This window comes from Apium graveolens, chromosome 10, assembly GCF_009905375.1.
Source record: "Apium graveolens cultivar Ventura chromosome 10, ASM990537v1, whole genome shotgun sequence".
Taxonomy (NCBI): Eukaryota; Viridiplantae; Streptophyta; class Magnoliopsida; order Apiales; family Apiaceae; genus Apium; species Apium graveolens.
Genome location: NC_133656.1, coordinates 143,174,641 through 143,195,739, shown reverse-complemented (window position 1 = coordinate 143,195,739; position 21,099 = coordinate 143,174,641). Strand labels below are relative to the sequence as shown.

Genomic DNA, 21,099 nt, shown 5'->3' with positions numbered 1-21,099 from the left:
GAAGTCCCAAATACTTGGCATGGACTAAGGCTAAGAAAATTCTACCAATAGGAAAAAACAAACAAAGCAACCAAAATCTTGTAGCCAATATGGCAAGCAACCAGTTTATTTTTACTTACTATTTGTATTAATGAAACTTCGGATTAATGAAAAGCATTTCTCTTTTTACAATTATTAAAACTACCCACTAGTCTGGAAAGCTATTAACCAGGACTAGACCAATCATATTTACTTAGAAATAATTTTCTAAGAAGCCAACACTAGTCCAGACAAATTATAAGTCAGAACTAGAGCAACCATATTTACTTAAAATTATTTTTTAAGTAAAAATAAGCAACCACTAATCCAGACAAGTTATGAGTTTGGACTAGAACACACATATTTACTTAGAATTATTTTTCTAAGTAAAAATAAGCAACCACTAGTCCGGACAAATTATAAGTCAGGACTAGAGCAACCATATTTACTTAGAATTATCTTCAAAGTAAAACTAAGCAACCACTAGTCCGGACAAGCTATGAGTCTGGACTAGAGCAAACATATTTACCTAGAATTATTTTCTAAGTAAAAATAAGCGACCACTAGTCCGGACCAACAATGAGTCTGGACTAGAGCAAACATATTTACTTAGAATTATTTTCTAAGTAATAAACCACCACTAGTCCGGACCAAATACGAGTCGGGGCTAGAGCAAACACATTTACTTAAAATTATTGTTTAAGTAAAACTAAGCAACCACTAGTCCAGACAAGCGATGAGTCTGGACTAGAGCAAACATATTTACTTAGAATTATTTTCTAAGAAAAAATAAGCGACCACTAGTCCGGACCAACTATGAATCTGGACTAGAGAAAACATATTTAATTAGAATTATTTACTACGTAAAAATAAGTGACCACTAGTCCGAACCAACTATGAGTCTGGACTAGAGCAAACAGATTTACTTAGAATTATTTTTTAAGTACAAATAAACAACCACTAGTCCGGACTAACCATGAGTCTAGACTAGAGAAAACAACAACTTAGAAAAAAATTCTAAGGTAAGAATAAACTAAAGAGATAAAGCTCAATAGCAGCAAATGAAAGCAAACGTTCAAAAGTTAACTGAACTCAAGTTTGCCCGGAGCCAAGTACGATTATTACAACCACAGAGGATTAAAAGTCTTAAACAATATAAAATCCCAATTCAGAAAAAATCTAAGAGTTCGGAGCATTCGGCGGAAGGAAACTGGGACAAGGACCATCGAAGGGCTCCAGATCACCGAGTCCAGCTTCAATGTCCTGCTTGGCCTTAATGAATTCTTCAACAAAACTATCCCAATTCGCCTCCAGATCAGTCTTGATATGTCTCTCAGTAATGACCCAGCAGCGACCAATCTCCGGAGCACCGACATTCGCAATGGCCCTGTCATACTCCTCGGACTTCTTGTACTCTTCAATGACTTCAGACTCCGGACTCACAGAGGAAAACTGCTTCCAGAGTTCAGCTAAATCAGACTTTAAATCCGCAGCCTCCTTCTCAGCATTCTCAGCCCGAGTTGTAACCTCGGTGAGATGCTTATTCAGCCTGGAGAGAGAAGTATCCTTGTGGCGCCCCAAAACCCGGGGTCAGGAGTCTCGGAAGCCACGCTATCTAAACTCACACAACTCACACTACAATATGTAAATACTCACGCTTCACGACCCCACACTTAACACACACACACACTACAGGTTATTGTCTTGGAAACAAACCATCATTACTAGAGAAATTTTATTACAACCCAAATGTAATTAGTCTTACCGGGGGTGACCTTTAAGTAAGGTTAATCCACCGGCCGAATATACGTTTCTTATTTCTTATTTTACATAAACCGTACCTATAAATAAGCCGAACTATAAACAACTGAAAACTAATCCAGCTTATTTCGACTACCTGAGGTACTGCACCAAACAATCTACGGAACAGCTGGCCATTTCCTACCCGTTTCCTGGCTGTGGTTCTCATGGCAGGCATCTTGATTCACTGTTGTGTTGTGTCAATTTAAGAAAACAAGTGTGAGCTAAGATGCTCAGCATAATAATGTACAGTATGAAAATGACTGTATAATAAAATCATATATTATATATGTATATTTTATTTAAAAGTAGATTTCTTGGTGTCCCACACCTTCTTATGAAAACAATTCTTTTAAGGGGGTTTTATAACCTGCGAATACCTTAATAGTAATCCCATCACCTAGGCTTGGGTTACGGTATTGCATATCAATTCCAATTGGAAGATTTTGGACATCTCACAGGAGCCACCGCATACGATGATCAGTCGTCCTACAGAAAGTAACCTCCTTTTACCCCTTAAAAGAATTGTTTTCATAAGAAGGTGTGGGACACCAAGAAATCTACTTTTAAATAATATATATATATATATAATATGATGTTATTATACAGTCATTTTCATACTGTACATTATTATGCTGAGCATCTTAGCTCACACTTGTTTTCTTAAATTGACACAACATAATAGTGAATCAAGATGCCTTCCATGAGAACCACAGCCAGGAAATGGGTAGGAAATGGCCAGCTGTTCCATAGATTGTTTGGTGCAGTACCTCAGGTAGTCGGAATAAGCTGGATTAGTTTTCAGTTGTTTATAGTTCGGCTTATTTATAGGTACGGTTTATGTAAAATAAGAAATAAGAAACGTATATTCGGCCGGCGGATTAACCTTACTTAAAGGTCACCCCCGGTAAGACTAATTACATTTGGGTTGTAATAAAATTTCTCTAGTAATGATGGTTCGTTTCCAAGACAATAACCTGTAGTGTGTGTGTGTTAAGTGTGGGGTCGTGAAGCGTGAGTATTTACATATTGTAGTGTGAGTTGTGTGAGTTTAGATAGCGTGGCTTTCGAGACTCCTGACCCCGGGTTTTGGGGCACCACAGAATTGGTATCAGAGCCTTAGGTTATCAAATCTTGGAAACGATAGGATATAAAATATGTAGACCTAAGAATAATAAAACAATCAATTAGAGCTCAAGTCGAGTTCGTCGTCGGGCTACACGGGTAGTCTTGACTGTTTTACCCTCAAGGGAATTCCAACTCTAAGTTAGTAACACCTTGCCTATTGTGTCAGGTACCAGTGGAGCCTAGGAGGGAGGTTGACCCTGTTGATGATGTCATGATTCCTGAGCATAACACTATTCCCGAGCCAGAGAGCCCACCCATTGATGATTCAGACGATGACCCTACTGAGGGTGTCCTAGAGGAGGAGACTGAGCTTCCTGTCCCCGTAGCTAATGGCGTAGTATGGAGAGATGTAGAGATGTACCCACACCAGGCTATTCGCTCTCCTACACCACCCCCAGGGATCCAGAGCCCTATGTCCTATACTGATGACGATGATGAGGAGGCGATACGCGCACAGTTCCATGAGGTCCATGACATATCCTCTAGCGACCCAGATTCACCTCTACCACCACCGACAACCATGCATGTAGCCGTACACGACTGGGTAGTGGGTCAGCTTAACGCTGAGATCACAACGACGTCTGCCTGCATTGCTGAGTTATGTCAGGCACTGTCAGCTGAGAGAGCTACTCGACTAGGATACCCCGGAGATTTCAGAGCTGCTTCCCCAGCCATAGCCCGTAGAGAGATCGATGGGATCGAGCTCCGTACCAGGGTTCAGATTAGGATGACATCATTGGGAAAATACATCCCGGTAGTTGATGCAAAGATGATGATTGCAGGAGCGATGAGGAGGGTGCGTGACCTCACTTGCAGTGATAGTGACTGAGAGATTAGTGACTAGATGTAGACCTTGAAAAGGGCTGAGTGACTTGTCACCAATTTTGATAGGATTGCTAGTAGCAGATAGCGTTCCTAGCCTTTCAGGGTACACGGCTTATGTATTTTCATTTCAGTATTTAGAACTAGCAGTGATAGATTGTAATCAGGCATGTATGAACTCGGCTAGTTGTTTCATCCCCAATATATAATTGGGAGATCTTCTGAATATATATCTAAGCAGTTATTAAAGAAATGATGTCTATATTAATGCACTTTATAAAACCTGTTAAGTAATAAATGACATGCTTATATATGAATAAAGTAACCTAACTGTTATAATCATGTGACCAATTTTCCTTATCAGAATAATGCCACCCCGTAGAAGAGGAACCAGGGCACAGCCCGCAGAGTCTGTTAACCAACAACGAGGTGACCCAGTAGTAAATGAGGAAAATAAAGAGGACATAGACTATAATGAATATGATGAGGAAGAATATGTAGAAGAAGAGGCTGAGGATACCCATCAGGGAGGGAACCCCGTAAATGAATTTATGGAACTGCTAAGAGCAAATCTGAACCAACAGCCTATTCCACCACAGCCCCCTGCTGTCCAACAGACTGCAGCTACTGTCTTTAGAGCCTTCAAATCCCTCAAACCCCCAGAGTTTCTAGGATCTGCTGACCCCGTTGAAGCACGGGCCTGGCTCAAAGAGATAGAAAAGTCCTTCGAGATACTAGGAGTTGAGGAACGATATAAGACCATTTTCGCTTCTTACATGCTGAAAGGAGAAGCTAAATATTGGTGGGAGTCCAAACGAAACCTAGAAACTGATGCTGTGATCCCATGGGATAGATTTACCCGACTGTTCTTAGACAAGTACTTCCCTAGGTTTATGGAAACCCAGATGGAGATTAGGTTTCTGGAGTTGAAACATGATAAGATGACCGTGGCAGAATATGAGGCCAAATTTACTGAGTTGTCTAGATTTGTGCCTGAGTTTGTGAATACCGAAGAAAAGAAAGTGCGAAGGTTCCAGCTTGGTCTGAAACAATGGATACAGAACCGAGTAGCAGTGTTAGAGCTGACAGACTATGCCACCTTAGTACAGAAAGCCTCGATTGTTGAAGCTGGTAGTGAGCAGACTGTGAAAGAAAAGGAGAATAGGAAGAGGAAGATATGAAGCTAAGGAATAGGAACCGGAAACAGGAGCCTTCCAAGTAGGTTCATTAGGGGAGCGGTGTCCCAACTTGCAAGAGGCCCCGGATTCAGAAAGGCCCCAAGTGAGAGCGTTGGCCAGGGCGGCGGACAATCTAGGGCAACATTTTATAGCCAACCACGTGCCCCAATACCAGAATGTCAAACCTGTAAGAAGAGGCACCTTGGAGTGTGTAACCAGACAAGAGCCCCTCTGAGATGTTACCTGTGTGACCAAATCGGGCACCTTTCCAACAATTGCACCCGGCCCAAAGTAACGTGTTTCCAATGTGGGAAGGTACGACACATGAAGCGGGATTGCCCAACGTTGAAGCCCCCAGCCTCAGGAATGAGTAGAGCTGCATCCAACCGACCTCCAGCCACTAGGACCTTCAACATGACTGTTTAGGATGCTGTCCGAAACACTGACGTGATAGCAGGTACCCTTTTGTTAAATTCCGAACATGCAAATATCCTATTTGATTCTGGAGCAACCAAGTCTTTTATATCTCAAGATTTTGCTAGCAAGTTAAAACTTAATGCCATATCCTTACGTGAGGTATTACGAGTGGAAATAACAAACAAGGAAATAATCCCTGTAAATCAAATATACCCTAAGTGCAAGCTAAAATTAGAAGAGAAGATCTTCGAGGTCGACTTAATACCATTCGCGTTAGGAGAATTTGATGTGATCTTAGGAATGGATTGGTTATCCAGTAACGGAGCGCAAATAGATTGTGAACAGAAGAAAGTTAAGATAAGAGTGCAGAATGATAAATAGGTAGTGTTTAAAGGTCAACGACAGAACCAGAAATTTTTGACCATGCTTCAAGCCAAAAGATTATTAAGGAAAGGTAACGAGGCCTATTTGGCTTATGTGATAGATACCCAGAAGGAGGTCCCCAACATACAGGACATACCCATAGTAAACGAATTCGAGGATGTATTTCCAGAAAACTTACCAGGATTACCACCTGACAGAGAAATAGAGTTCGCTATAGAGTTGGCACCAGGGACGGCACCAGTATCCAAGGCCCCATATAGGTTAGCCCCAGTTGAGATGAAAGAACTAGCTTCTCAACTGCAAGAATTATTAGATAACGGAATGATAAGGCCCAGTGTGTCACCATGGGGAGCACCAGTACTATTCGTAAAGAAAAAGGACGGCATCATGAGATTATGTATAGATTATCGAGAGCTGAATAAGCTGACTATAAAGAATAGGTACCCTCTTCCCAGAATTGACGACCTATTCGACCAACTCAAAGGAGCTGTACATTTTTCCAAAATAGACTTAAGGACAGGATATCACCAGTTGAAAATCAAACTGGACGATATACCAAAGACTGCTTTTCGCACTAGGTATGGACACTATGAGTTCTTAGTCATGTCGTTTGGATTAACCAATGCACCCGCAACCTTTATGGATTTGATGAACAGAGTGTTCAAAAAGTACCTGGATATATGTGTGATAGTTTTTATAGATGATATTCTGATCTACTCAAGGACAGAGTAAGAACATGCAGAACATTTGAGGATAGTCTTAGAAATCTTGAGGAATGAGAAATTGTATGCCAAATTTTTGAAGTGCGAATTTTGGTTGAGAGAAGTTCAGTTTTTAGGACATGTGGTGAGTAGCAAAGGAGTTTTAGTTGACCCTGCCAAGATAGAGGCGGTATCCAATTGGGAAAGACCAGCAACCCCAACAGAGGTTAGGAGTTTCGTAGGTTTAGCAGGATATTACCGAAGATTCGTGCAAGACTTCGCTAAGATAGCCGGTCCACTGACTAGACTTACCCGGAAGGCAGAAAAGTTCTTATGGACGGAAAAGTGTGAGGAAAGTTTTCAAGAACTGAAAAAGAGGCTGGTGTTAGCACCAGTGCTCGCTCTTCCCGATGGAAAGGGAGAGTTTGTGATATACAGCGACGCATCACTTAAAGGATTAGGATGTGTACTAATGCAGCACGGCAAGGTTATAGCGTATGCCTCTCGACAATTGAAGGAATATGAGAGCCGATACCCTACGCATGACCTAGAATTAGCAGCCATAGTATTTGCCCTAAAAATTTGGAGACACTACCTATACGGTGAGAAATGCGAGATCTACACTGACCATAAAAGCCTCAAATATATTTTTACTCAGAAGGAACTGAACATGAGACAAAGGAGATGGTTAGAGTTGATAAAAGACTACGACTGTGAAATTTTGTATCACCCGGGTAAAGCCAATGTGGTGGCTGACGCCCTTAGTAGGAAGGAAAGACTCAAGATGATAATGACATCGAAGGAATTAATTAAGGAATTTGAGAAGATGGAAATTGATGTAAGAATGACCGGTAAGGGAACGGAAGGATTATTTGAGATTAAGCTAGTACCAGAACTGACTGTAAAGATACAAGGATGTCAGGAAAAGAAGATGAGTGAGGAAAGAGGGACATTGACCGGTGAAGAAGTGAGATGCGAGAAGGACGAGGAAGGGATCATGAGGTATGCATCCCGGATTTGGATTCCGAATGTGCAAGAATTAAAAGACGAGCTGTTGCATGAAGGGCACAGCTCTAGATATTCAATCCACCCAGGAAGTATGAAAATGTACCGTGACCTTAAGGAATATTATTGGTGGCCTAACATGAAGAGAGAAGTAGCGGAGTGGGTTAGCAAGTGCTTGACATGCCAAAGAGTGAAGGCGGAACACCAGCGACCTAGTGGACTGTTATGACCCCTAGAAATTCCGGAATGGAAATGGGAACACATAGCCATGGATTTTGTGACAGGCTTACCTAGGACAAAGACTAATCACGATGCTATATGGGTTATCATTGATAGACTGACCAAGTCTGCACACTTCCTACCAATCAATGAAAGGTACACCGTAGACAAGTTGGTAGATATTTACTTGAAGGACATTGTAATAAGACACGGCGTTCCTGTAGCCATAGTGTCAGATAGAGACCCGAGGTTTAATTCCCGATTTTGGAGAAGCTTCCAGGAATGTGTAGGCACCAGACTAAACATGAGTACCGCTTACCACCCCCAGACTGATGGACAAAGCGAAAGGACTATACAGACCCTAGAAGATATGCTGCGAGTATGTGCCATCGACTTCAAAGGAAATTGGGATGATCACTTACCCCTGATAGAATTTTCTTACAACAATAGCTATCACGCTAGCATAGGAATGCCCCCGTATGAAGCTCTTTACGGGAGAAGATGTCGCTCTCCCCTGTGTTGGGATGAAGTTGGAGAACACAAGCTATTAGGACCGGAGTTAGTCCAGCAGACCAGAGAAATGGTAAAACTCATCAGGAAGAGACTGGTAGCAGCCCAGGACAGACAAAAGAAGTACGCCGATCAGACCAGAAAGAAGAGGGAATATGAAGTAGGAGATTCAGTGTTGTTGAAGGTATCTCCGTGGAAAGGAGTGATGAGATTTGGAAAGAAAGGGAAGCTGAGTCCCAGATTCATAGGCCCTTTTGAAATTTTGAGGAGGATAGGACCTCTAGCTTACGAGCTTGCCTTGCCTCCTAATTTGCAACAAGTACACAACGTGTTTCACGTATCCATGTTGAGAAAGTACCATGCCGATGCCCGACATGTAATAGAGTACGAGCAGGTAGATTTACAACCAGACCTGACCTACATCGAGCAACCAATAAGGATAATGGACCAGAAAGAACAAGTGCTGAGGAACAAAACGGTGAAGCTACTTAGGATCTTGTGGAGAAATCAAAGTGTTGAGGAATCAACTTGGGAACTTGAAGACACCATGAGGAATAGATATCCCCACTTATTTTCTAATTGATTCCGGGATGGAATCCTTGTTAGAGGGGAAGACTGTAATAACTCGAATTTTTGAGACCCTGTAAAACGTTTAATGAATAGTAACCCTGACAGACGGGAAAAACTTTTGAGCCCACACTATATAGTGCATAAGAAAATGAGTTTCGGAATAGATATTACGACTATACGTACCAAATAAGTGTATGTAAACGCTATTAGTTTTCGAAGAAAACGAACTTTGAAAAATGACCGTAATTACGACTTATTAAGGACTACGGGAATCACAATATAATTACGAGATTAAAATCCTACGGATTTATATTCAATTAGGATAAATAAAAATATAAGGAAAAAATACGAAAAGAATTACATTGCGAACCATTTACGAATAAGTATTGCGGAGAACGTTTAAGTAACCGAGCGAACGCGTAAACAATTAATTAAACGTAACGCACTAACTAAACCATGGTAAGGAAGTAACCATGGTTACTTCATCAAATAGTAAGATAACCATAGGATGACCAAGCTAGCTAGCAAATAGTGTGCTAAGGAGCTAACCTTGTAGTTTAGCTTGTAAGCTAGCAAGCTACAAAGATTTGTCCATGGATTTGGAGACAAGGAATAAACCTAAGCTATCCTAGGAAGAATAAAGATCAACTTGCAAAGATATCAAGTCACCTTCCAAGAAGCAACCTAGAATTCATCCAAGAGAAGCAACCAAGTGCTATAAATACCCCCCTCACAAAGCTCCCATTCGGCTATTTTGAAGAAAAAAGGGGAATTGCAATTCAAAACTCCAAGCTCTAGTTCTTGTAAAATCCCACAATTATTTCCCAAGCCTCCTAGCAACTAAACTAAGGTAAGAAAAATCTTTATCTCTTTTTATCAAGGTTTGATGGGTGGAATAAATTCAAGAAACTCACTAGTGAATAGTGTGAATAGTAACCTCTCTTTGGTTTCTTGATTTTAATGGTGGTTTTAGGTTCCAAAAAATCATACCAAACACTTCCAAGCCTCCACCATCCTCAAGAACACATCTCAAGCTTTCAAGAAAGGTAAAAATCTTTGGCCTAACTTTATTAAAGGTTCATGTTTAAGATCCATTTAGTGGGTGTTAGTAAACCTAGCTTACTAAGTGTTGTTGATGAAATCTTGATGATTAAGTTAAGTAGATTTAAGGTTGGTTGTTGTTGCCTCAAGAACATGATGTTCTTGAGAGGAGTTTGTGTGTTGATGATGATATGATGATTGTTGGTGGTTGTGTTGATAGTTAAGGCATAAACGAAACCCCGATCGTAAACGTAACTTCGTTAAAACCAACAAACCGTAACTTTAAGTTTCTGCAGAAAGTCTCGAAGTTGTAAACTGTATATTCTTGAGAAATAACCTTTGTTTAAGATATACAATTTTATAAGGATCGTTTAGGCGCTTGAATCGCTTAATTCCGATTTACGGATCAAAAGTTATGATCGTTTTAGTAAAAGTGTTTTACGCGACAAAAACTGCTACGAATCATGAACTTTGAAAATATAAAGGATAGACTTAAAAGTATTCATAAATCATGAAATTTTTACAGAAATTAACATGTGGAGTTTCCTAACTGTCATAGAAATTTAAAGTGAAAATAATGATTTCTAAATTTTATAAAAATGTCGGAGCCAAGACCGCGCGAGTAGAAACCGTAAGAATCCTTAAGCGGAGCCGACAACGACAATGAGAATGAACTCAAGATACTTCGGAAAATGAAGTGACCATAAAGTGTTTATGACTTAAAAGAAATGTTAAGGGTAGTATGAGTTGAGAGGGTGTATCATGAGTAGCGCATGAGTGCGAGTTACCGTGAATTAGGACGGAACCTAACGAAATGAAATGTGTTTATGGTTATAGATTTCCAAGCGGAACCTAGTGCATCCTCCACCTCGAGATACCCAGGCAAGTTTACAAACCCAACTCCATTTTACTGTTGTGTTGTGAAAGGATTGTTTTACTATCATCGCATAAATACCATGTTTGCCATGATACGTAGTTGTTGATTTTTCGCATAATATAGCGATGTTGTACGATAAGTATATATCGTGAAATGATTATTTCGCTTTAAGCATGATGTATTGTATAAGACCGAGGGTCGGTCGGGGATTAAGATAAAACCCGGGAATCGTTCCGGAGATATTATAGGACGGTTATACGTCCATAGTGGTACGTTTTAAAGGGACTCATCGTCCACTTACGAAACATTAAAACACCTCGAACTTTTAAAATGATTTCCCAATGAGCATATTCCCTCAACTATATTTTATTGATTCGGATATTAAATATTATATACGTATTTCTTTATTATAGGAGTAGTATACTTCAACGTTTATTTATTTCAAACCCGATTAATCATTATAGATTATTAATTATGTAAACACAAACTAGTTGAGGAATACTATTTAAATAAATCTTTTAAAAGAATAACTCATTCGAGGTATGATGAATATCAATTATCATTTAATTATTTATAGACTACAATTTAATTAATAATTATTTATTTAAGGATTGTTATTGATTTAAAGATCATAGATCCTGATATACCTTCTGATTTAGAAGTATCATTCGAATAATTTCAAATCGTCGGTGAATATTATCCCGACTTATTATTATATTGAATATAGTTTCAAGAAGAAACTTTTCCCCTTATTAATTATCTGTTGACAACGGTCAACTCACATCCCTAGTACTTCCTCCGAAATTCTCGGAAGTACGTATATACATATATATACACTTATATTTTAAAAAGATAAACTATCTCTATCAACAAGCAAAACGCTTGGGGAACTTCGATGTGGTTCAAGTTCCCGAGATTGATAGAATTCTGTTGAAGGACAATGGAGGGGTAGACTCTGGTACTATGTGTGCTGGATGGGCTACCAAAGGTACCGCATGCAAAGGTACTTTGTGTACTCAGGAACTTGTGAAGTATGTGTATACCCGAAAATGGGACACGTAGCCCGAATGCGGCCAGGGTGATACCCGAGAGATGACGGTATTAGTCCTTTTACTAGTAAAGAAGGTTACTTTCCGTAGGACGACTGATCATCGTATGTGGTGGCTCCTGTGAGATGTCCAAAATCTTCCAATTGGAATTGATATGCAATACCGTAACCCAAGCCTAGGTGCTGGGATTACTATTAAGGTATTCGCAGGTTATAAAACCCCCTTAAAAGAATTGTTTTCATAAGAAGGTGTGGGACACCAAGAAATCTACTTCTAAATAAAATATAGATATATAATATATGATGTTATTATACAGTCATTTTCATACTGTACATTATTATGCTGAGCATCTTAGCTCACACTTATTTTCTTAAATTGACACAACACAATAGTGAATCAAGATGCCTGCCATGAGAACCACAGCCAAGAAACGTGTAGGAAATGGCCAGTTGTTCCGTAGATTGTTTGGTGCGGTACCTCAGGTAGTCGGAATAAGCTGGATTAGTTTTCAGTTGTTTATAGTTCGGCTTATTTATAGGTACGGTTTATGTAAAATAAGAAATAAAAAACGTATATTCGGCCGGCGGATTAACCTTACTTAAAGGTCACCCCCGGTAAGACTAATTACATTTGGGTTGTAATAAAATTTCTCCAGTAATGATGGTTCGTTTCCAAGACAATAACCTGTAGTGTGTGTGTGTTAAGTGTGGGGTCGTGAAGCGTGAGTATTTACATATTATAGTGTGAGTTGTGTGAGTTTAGATAGCATGGCTTCCGAGACTCCTGACCCCGGGTTTTGGGGCGCCACAATCCTTGACAATGATCTGATCCTGGAGCTGACCAATCTCAATGTCCTTATCAGTAATGGAGGTCCGAGCATTTTTCAAGTCATTGTATGCAAGGGAAGCAGCTCCGACCATATAACCACCAAGCTACAAAACATACGATACAAACCTCAGAAAAATGCTCAAGGCAAGAATAGAAGATAAACATAAATCAAACAAACGTTACATACCTGGCCCCATATACGAGTACACTCCTTCATCGTAACATCGAATCCGGAGTGATTCATCTCATTCCACTCAGCCGGAGAAGGTATCTCAGCCATAAAGCGCGCAACTTTCAACTCAAGCCCCGGACTGGACCTCTCCGGCTGTTCTCCAACAACGCACTTTCCCTTGTCCGCTCCGGACTCACCACCAACAGCAGCATTATGAGCCCGGGGAGGCTTTGTCTCAGAATTCCAGAACCTCTTCTTCTTCCGGCCAGCCTTGACCTCCGGAACCTCCCCAAGAGGCTCAAGCTCCTCCAGATTCGCAAATTTATCACCCATTTCTACCTCAACATTCTGCTCCGGAGCCCTTTCATTAGCATCAGACTCGGGCTTTAAGACAACATTGCTCTGAGACCATTCCTCCACAGAAGCATTGGATCCGGACCCACCAACTGCAACTTTCTTAGGCAGTTTGAAAGCCTTCCCCAAACCCTTCAAGGCATCACTGTACGCCGAGGAAGACATGTCCGGATTGTAATGCGGTAAACCTGTCAGATAACAAAGCAAAATTCAAGTCAAAACAAATAATTTACAAAAACCAACCACTACAGAGTAGTGCAATAAAGGAAAGCAGTCTGGACACAAAAACAAATAACTTATAACCCAACCTATGCATAGTTCTGTGCATCATAAAAGTATCACGGGTCAACTGGAAACCCAAACATTCACCAAACCCAAAGTATCATGCGAAAAATATATATTTAATTCGTAGATCAGATTGTTTACCTTAAGAAGCTTTACCAATTGGTTGACTAATGGAGATCCAAAACTTTTTCAATCACCACGCATCCCGCTCTCGCGATCTACGCTCAATCGGTATCCACACGAATACTTGAACTCAAGGATTGAATGTGTACAAGCACAAACTCGTTTCTTCTTGCTCTCTCCATCTTCTCTCTTGATGGCTAGGGTTTTAGTAAAAGTCTTGCGCCCTTAAAAAAATCAGCCACACAAGAGATATTATATAGAGAGTAGAATAACGAATTATAACTCTTAACTAATTAGGAGTTATTATTAATTCGAAATTCCTATTTGTATTATAATTAAGTCTCACTTAATTATTTAAAAAATAAATTTCATAATTAGTATTAATAAATTTGAATATCATTATTTATCTAATTAATTAAGTCAAACTTAATTAATATTATAAATAATTTAAATTACTTTAATTTAATTTAAATCCAATTTAAATTAAATAATCCTTCAAGTATTCTTTGTGTGTGACCCTATAGGTTATTATTTTGGCAATGAATTTTAAATCTAATTTAAAATCATAAACAATGAGCGGCATCTAGTAATACATCATTGCTACTCAAGTAATAATAATTGAATCGGTGATCGATTAAACCTTTCGTGAATAATGTACAATGTAATATAATCCGTTTAACCAAATATTATAGATTAAACTAGAGGCATGTAATGTGTCATCCTCATCATAGTTTAATCCAAGTTTCCTTGATCAATAAGTAGACTATCATATCAAATCAACATTTTAGCGTGGCCATGCATTTCATAGTTTAGCTCACACAAGAGGCCAATAATATCACTCCTAAAATAGGATGGTTAAATCCCATCTAGATCACTCATATTTCTCATACGATTTATAATATACCCAATATCTACTTTTATCATTACCCGGTCAAGGATAACTTTTAATGGAATTAATGTATATTAATTCTAATATAGAAATATAATGACTTCAGGTCTAAGGACCATTACATCATTACCACTGTGAGAATTACTTATGACACAACAGACATGTAGAATCTCAAATTGGGTCTGTCCAGCACCATGTACATATACATCTGCCTGTGTTTTTGACTGTAGTATCATCATACCTATGATCAATGAGATGTGATCATTAATCAACAAACACCCCAGTCTTAATGCATTTTTATTTTCCCTTAATAATAATACTCGACTAGGGACCTTTAGGAATATTGATGTTATTCTCATAATCTCATTTCTAAGTCACGTACTTAGAGATATATAATTGCATATCACACTACACCATATATGGCCTATCGCAACGCCCCTCCTAAAAAATGTTACTTAATATGTTACCTTAGATATGATACTCATAAGCTAATTTAACATTTATGATTTTATGTTACCTTAGCCCAAAACGTGGTGTTGCATTAGGTAGAAAGTGTTGTAGCTAGTAACATTCTTGTCAAAGTGTTACATTAGAGTATTAAAACATAAATATAACATTTTTTATGATTAAGTAATAATTTGACCAATATTTTTAGGTGATATATAAATTTAATAGATAATATACACAATGGTATACACATTTTTAACATAATAATATTAAAAAAATTATTAATAATATTTAAATTATTTAAATTTTAGAAATAGAAAATAAATTTATTTTCACTATAATTATTTATAAAGAATAAAAATAGCACAAATATCCCCTCATTAATGTAAGCATTGATATGCAACTTTTACAAATAAAAAAATTTAAAACTTAAATATATGAAGTTTTATAAAAATAATAGAGTACGTAAGTATAATTAATTTAACTTTAAGATGTAATTATTTGAATAATATTTATTATAATAACAAAAACTATACCCAAAATTTTGAACACCCAAACTTTCATACGGGCGGGATAATTTCGGGGACGGCGGGATAAAAACCGCCCAAATTTTCTAACTCTTTTCAATTTTCTCTCTGTATTCCCTAATTCCATTCTCTCACTGTCTCTCTCTCCTGCTAATCTCTAATCTCTCTACTTTTCTCGTTCTCTCTCATTATACTCTTTTTAATCGATCTATTTCTCAAACTCTTTCTGAATCTTTCACTATGTCACACACCCGTTAATTTTCTTCATCGAATTAGGGTTTGGGTCGATACTTTTTGTTAAAGTTCTTCAAATTAGTCATTTTTCTGTTTTGAGTTCAGTTGACTCAATTTATTCTTTTAAACATCATCTAATTAATGTCTCTTTTTTATTATAAGCCTTCTCCGATTTTGATTTTGGATTTTGAGCTTCGATTTGGAGTTTCAGTTTGATTCAGTTGGATCTTGATTGTGGGTTTTAGATTTTGGGTTCTCTGTCTCCATAATAGAATCAATGGAGCTGAAGCAGGTCAAAGGAAGTCAAAGGCGAGCGTGTCAAGTTCGATCTAAACAATCAATCTATTTTATATGTGTTTTTGTTTTTAAAATTTTTAATATTCTATGTTTGAGTTAATAAATTAGAATTTGGAATTTGTGGGATGATAAAACAGCAAATGAGGCATTTGAGAAAGTTGCAAGCTATGGGCTAGTGTCAAACATGATATTATACTTGATATAATATTACATGATGGGATTAACACAAGGACAAAACTTTATCTTTATTGGAGTGCTTCTACCAATTTCTTGCCTCTTGTTGGGGCTCTTGTCTCTGATTCATATCTCAGTCGATATCACACCATTGCAATTAGTTCTATCTTCAGTTTCTTGGTATGTACATGGATTATATTTGTACATAATGCACACTGCAGATATTATTTAACCATTTTACTGAAAAACCTCACAAAACAGTTTGACTAGTTTAGACCTCTCTACACATATTCAAGTATCATTAACTAATGTCAACTGGCACTACTTTATAGTTTAAAATGATTAGCGATTACCACTCTTATGGACTACCAGTCCTTTGAGTTGATCTTTTTTAATAACAGGGAATGTTAATTAATAATAGGCCTTAATATGCAGAATCCTTTTCATTAAACATAAATCACTGCTGCAAAACGAAATATGGCACTTAAAGCATAACTTTGACATGGAAAAAAATCTGATACAGTAAAAGCAAATGTCCTAAGATATGCACGTTAATTATAGTATACTAGTAATTAGAGATAATTAAGGAATCATTTTGTTCCTCTGATCATGAAGTTTAACTAGCACAGGAGCAACTAAGTACTATATCAGGTTTTTTTCCATGTCAAAGTTATGCTTTTACCACACTTTTCTTTGTTACCATATTGCCCTGGAGGAACACATTTGCATCTATCACAGCATGTAACACAAGCTCTCAGGCACACATTCTTTCTCGAGTGTAACTTGCACCTAACCAAACATGGTGGATAGCATTCTACACCAAAACCAATTTTATATTTAATAACCTCTTTCACTTATATTATTTATAATAGTTATCTAAATGTAAACTTATTTGCATGTAGGCAACCTTTAGTGTTTCTTGGAGGTGGAGGAGGTGCAGAAGTAGGCGGTGGCAAGACTATAGGAGCCTTAAATGGTGGCGTAAAAAATGGGTGGTTTGACCTCTGGAGCTGGAGCTGGAGCTGGTGGTGAAGCTTTCACCGGGGCAGGTGTTTGCGCTGGAGGTGCCTTTACTGGAACAGGAGCCACAGTTCTTTGGAGTAATGAACATTTATCATTCTTGATCCTGGCATCAGTATATCGTGTTGTTATAATGATCTTTGGTGTTTGACTGTGCCGAGTTGATTATTTTGGGGCAGAAGCAGGATACTTGGCAGTCTCTTCAAGATCTGATTACTTTGAGGAGGTACAGGGCATGGCAGAAAGCGCAGGAGAAGATTATGTTCAAGTATATTGAGCTTTGTGTGGACATGAGAAGGGGTAGGTTTGCAAAGGATGGACTGATTCAGTACTATAGTGTATAGGTGTTGCTCTTGGGGCTGGTTGGCAAAGCAGTGTAGCATATGTGAATATAACATGCTATTACTTAATTGGAATTCCAGTTGGGGTTGTGCTTGGTTATTACCTGGATGTGTACAATTCTCTGATGGAACTCATTCAAAACCCTAAAAAATATGGTGTATGATCTATCTTTCTATATATGTACTAGAAAATATTAAGACTTACTAGTCTGCATCATTTTTTCTGTCCTCACACCTTGTTCTGGGATTCACTTATTCTATTAATTCCAGACATTTCTGCAGGATGGGGACTTCATTTTTGAAAGGTAATTTCTTAGTGTTGTGCTATTGGTAAACCTTTCTATATGAAGCTAAAACAAAATATTTTATATAAATTGAATGGTCTATGTTCAAGAGAATAGTCTTTCAGTGCTTAGTTCAACCTTATAATTTCTGACTGTCGTAACTCCTTTTTGTAATCATACATTTACATTTTGGTTATTCCATGTTTAATCATATATGATGGTCATGTGACCAAGTTCATACCTTTAATACAGATTAATACTGGAACCTTACATTTTTTTGTGTGCAGGCATTTGTTGGGGTAGAGAAGGATCTGAATGCAATAGTGATAGCATTTAGAGGAACCAGGAGCACAGGAACAAGACAAACTTAATAATTCTTAGCAAAAAAATATACTTTGCATATGTTACTAATCTTCCATGACACATTTGGACTTGATATCAATTTATGCACGTACTGTATTTCTATTTGTTTGATAAATTTTATTTTACAGTATTCAGAACTGGACAGCAAACCTTTACTGGAAGCATCTTGATTGTAATTGTCCTGGCATCTCTGATGCAATGGTTCGTGATACGATAAACATAGTCTATGTGTATGCATTTTTTCAGTTGCAAGTGTAATTCTCGATATCATACTTTTTTCTTGGTTTTAGATGCATCATGGTTTCTAATCTATAGAACTGGAGTTTACCCAATAAGAATTAGATGATGTTCCCATGCCAGATGACACTTATGATTCCTCTAAACCAATTGAGTTCCTTGTTACTCATGCTCAGGTGGAGCACGAGCTCTGTGAAACCATCTACAGTTTGATTGTTGTCAGCACCTTCATAGGTGGATCACTTATCTAATTTCATTCATAAACTATATCTTATATTATTTTTATGTCCTCACTTATTTGTAAAACTGTCCTCACTTACACTTTTTGGAATGTGAAAACTCTTTGGCTAGCATAACTAAACTTTTAAACAACATTTTTAAATTTATTGCTTGCTCTTATAGTTTTTGTACATTATCTGACCAAGTTGGTGTATAACTGTATATTAATTTTTGTTAGTTGTATACTTTATGACCAGAATATATAATAACCGCATATACCTACTATCTGCTGACATTGTAAATTTGGTTTGTTACTATAAGATTAATGAGCTGGAGCTGAGTCATGCTGCTGACATATATGACTGTACAAGAAATTAAACATGAGTGAACTTTGCTTCAGGCAGTGCAGGATTTGATCCTTTAACATCTAAGCTTGCGGTGAACATTTCAACTCTGCAGGCAACATATTATTATTATTTTTAGCCTTTTGAAAGTGCACATTCAGATATTTTTATTAATCATTTTTCATTTTCTCTTACTCTTATTAAAACAGTCAGTTATATCGTTATCAGATTAGATAGATTTATTTAATGAGTACATCACAAAGCTGAAAGTTGCAGTGGGAGCTCAAACAACAAGCGCGATATTGACCAACAGCCTGTTTGTAGTAGTTGCAGGTAGCAATGACATTACCAACACTTATTTCAACAATCCTATTAGGAGACTGCATTATGACTACTCTTCATATACTGATCTTCTGATCTATTCAGCATCTGGCTTTGCGCAGGTACACATACAACACGAAACCAAAAAAATTTGTTACTTCAGAAACATGCCATAATATAGTTAACGGTAGAGATATATTATAAGTTATAACACTCACAATTTTGTAAGAACTGTAGATCTACTTTCACATCTATTTTTGATAGATTCTGAATTTATTGATGTAAAGAAGTTGTATAAATTGGGTGCTCGTCGAATAGGTGTATTTGGAATACTACCTATTGGATGTCTTCCATCATAGAGGACACTACAAGGAGGAGTGCAAAGACAATGTGCAGAAAATTACAATGAACTAGCACAGTTATTCAATGTTAAACTGTCAGATGAAATGAAGTCTCTCAACAACCGTCTTACTAACGCAAGGATGGTTTACCTGGATGTGTACAATTCTCTGATGGAACTCATTCACAACCCTCAGAAATATGGTACATGATCTATCTTTCTTTATATGTACTAGAAAATATTAAGACTTACTAGTTTGCATCATTTTTTCTGTCCTCACACCCTGTTCTACAAGTGGGGTACAACGAGTAGAGCAAATTCAAATGCTTATTGAGTGATATGCTTTGCAGGATTTAGAATAGCAAACAGAGGTTGTTGTGGCACAGGCACCATTGAAGTGGCTTTCTTATGTAAATGCCCTTGTCCAGATGTTAACAACTACGTTTTCTGGACAATCAATATCCCCAGTCCCAATATAAATCAATTAGTGGAAAAGAGCCTTGGTAGACCAATCTTCAAGGAGATAGCTAAAGATAGATGCCAGATTAGTTAAGTTAATTGCGATTCTCGTAAATTAGACTTGTAATGTTTGTATTTAGTAGATTAAGAAGTTTGGGATGTATTAGATATAGTTCATTTAATTGTACATCGGTTTTATGAAATGGTTGTTGGATGGATCGTTGGGTTAATGAATTTATTTTTGGGATTGCATAAATATCAACAACAAATTTTCATTTTTTTTATTAGCAAAGTGTTACATTAGCTTTATAAAATGTTACAATAACAAAAAAATGGGACCCATATTCCACGTAATAATTGTGGTCCTATATGTGGGTCCCACTTTTTTAAAAAAATTTAGAACTCTAAGGTAACATAAAAAATAAGTTACAACTGATCTCTCTTTCTGTTGCATTAGCAAGCTAAGGCAACATATAAATAAGTTAAAACACGATATTGCCTTAGGCACCAAAGATGTTACCTTAGACCCCTAAGGCAACATGAAAAAACCTATCTTTAAGAAAATGTTACCTTAGCTTAAAAATGGGGCAAGAGCAACATATTTACCCCCTAATACAACGTTTTTTTGGTGTTACAGTAGGCATTTTATGGTGTAGTGTCATATTCCAATGATATTTATTAATCTAACATTTATAACGCAGTAAATTAAGAATTAATAAATTATAAAGAGAATAATCGATAGAACATAAATACTAATAATCCTAATGTCTTAAACTAAAACATCATAGTATTGTCTCTAGGGCACAAACACTAACAATCTCCCACTTGCACTAGAGCCAATCACCCATGTCTAATACTCATGGAACTAGTATGACCATTGCGCTTCTACTGCGACAAAGCCTTAGTCAGTGGGTCTGCAACACTATCATTACTATGCACTTTACATTTATATCTCCTTAATCATTAATCTCATTAATAAGGCGATATTGCCTAAGGACATGCCTAAACAGTCTCCATGGTTGTTTCAAAAAATATCAATATATTCGGCTTCCATAGAATCATCAATGTTCTTGCTGTGAACTATTCAAGCTAACATCAATTATATTTAGAAAAAAATACAAA

The 21,099-nt window shown here is 37.5% G+C and overlaps 1 pseudogene; it reads left to right on the top strand.

The window, feature by feature from the left end:
- Nucleotides 1-17,037: 17,037 nt before the first annotated feature.
- On the top strand, nt 17,038-20,071 carry LOC141691083 (GDSL esterase/lipase EXL3-like; annotated as a pseudogene).
- Nucleotides 20,072-21,099: the final 1,028 nt, after the last annotated feature.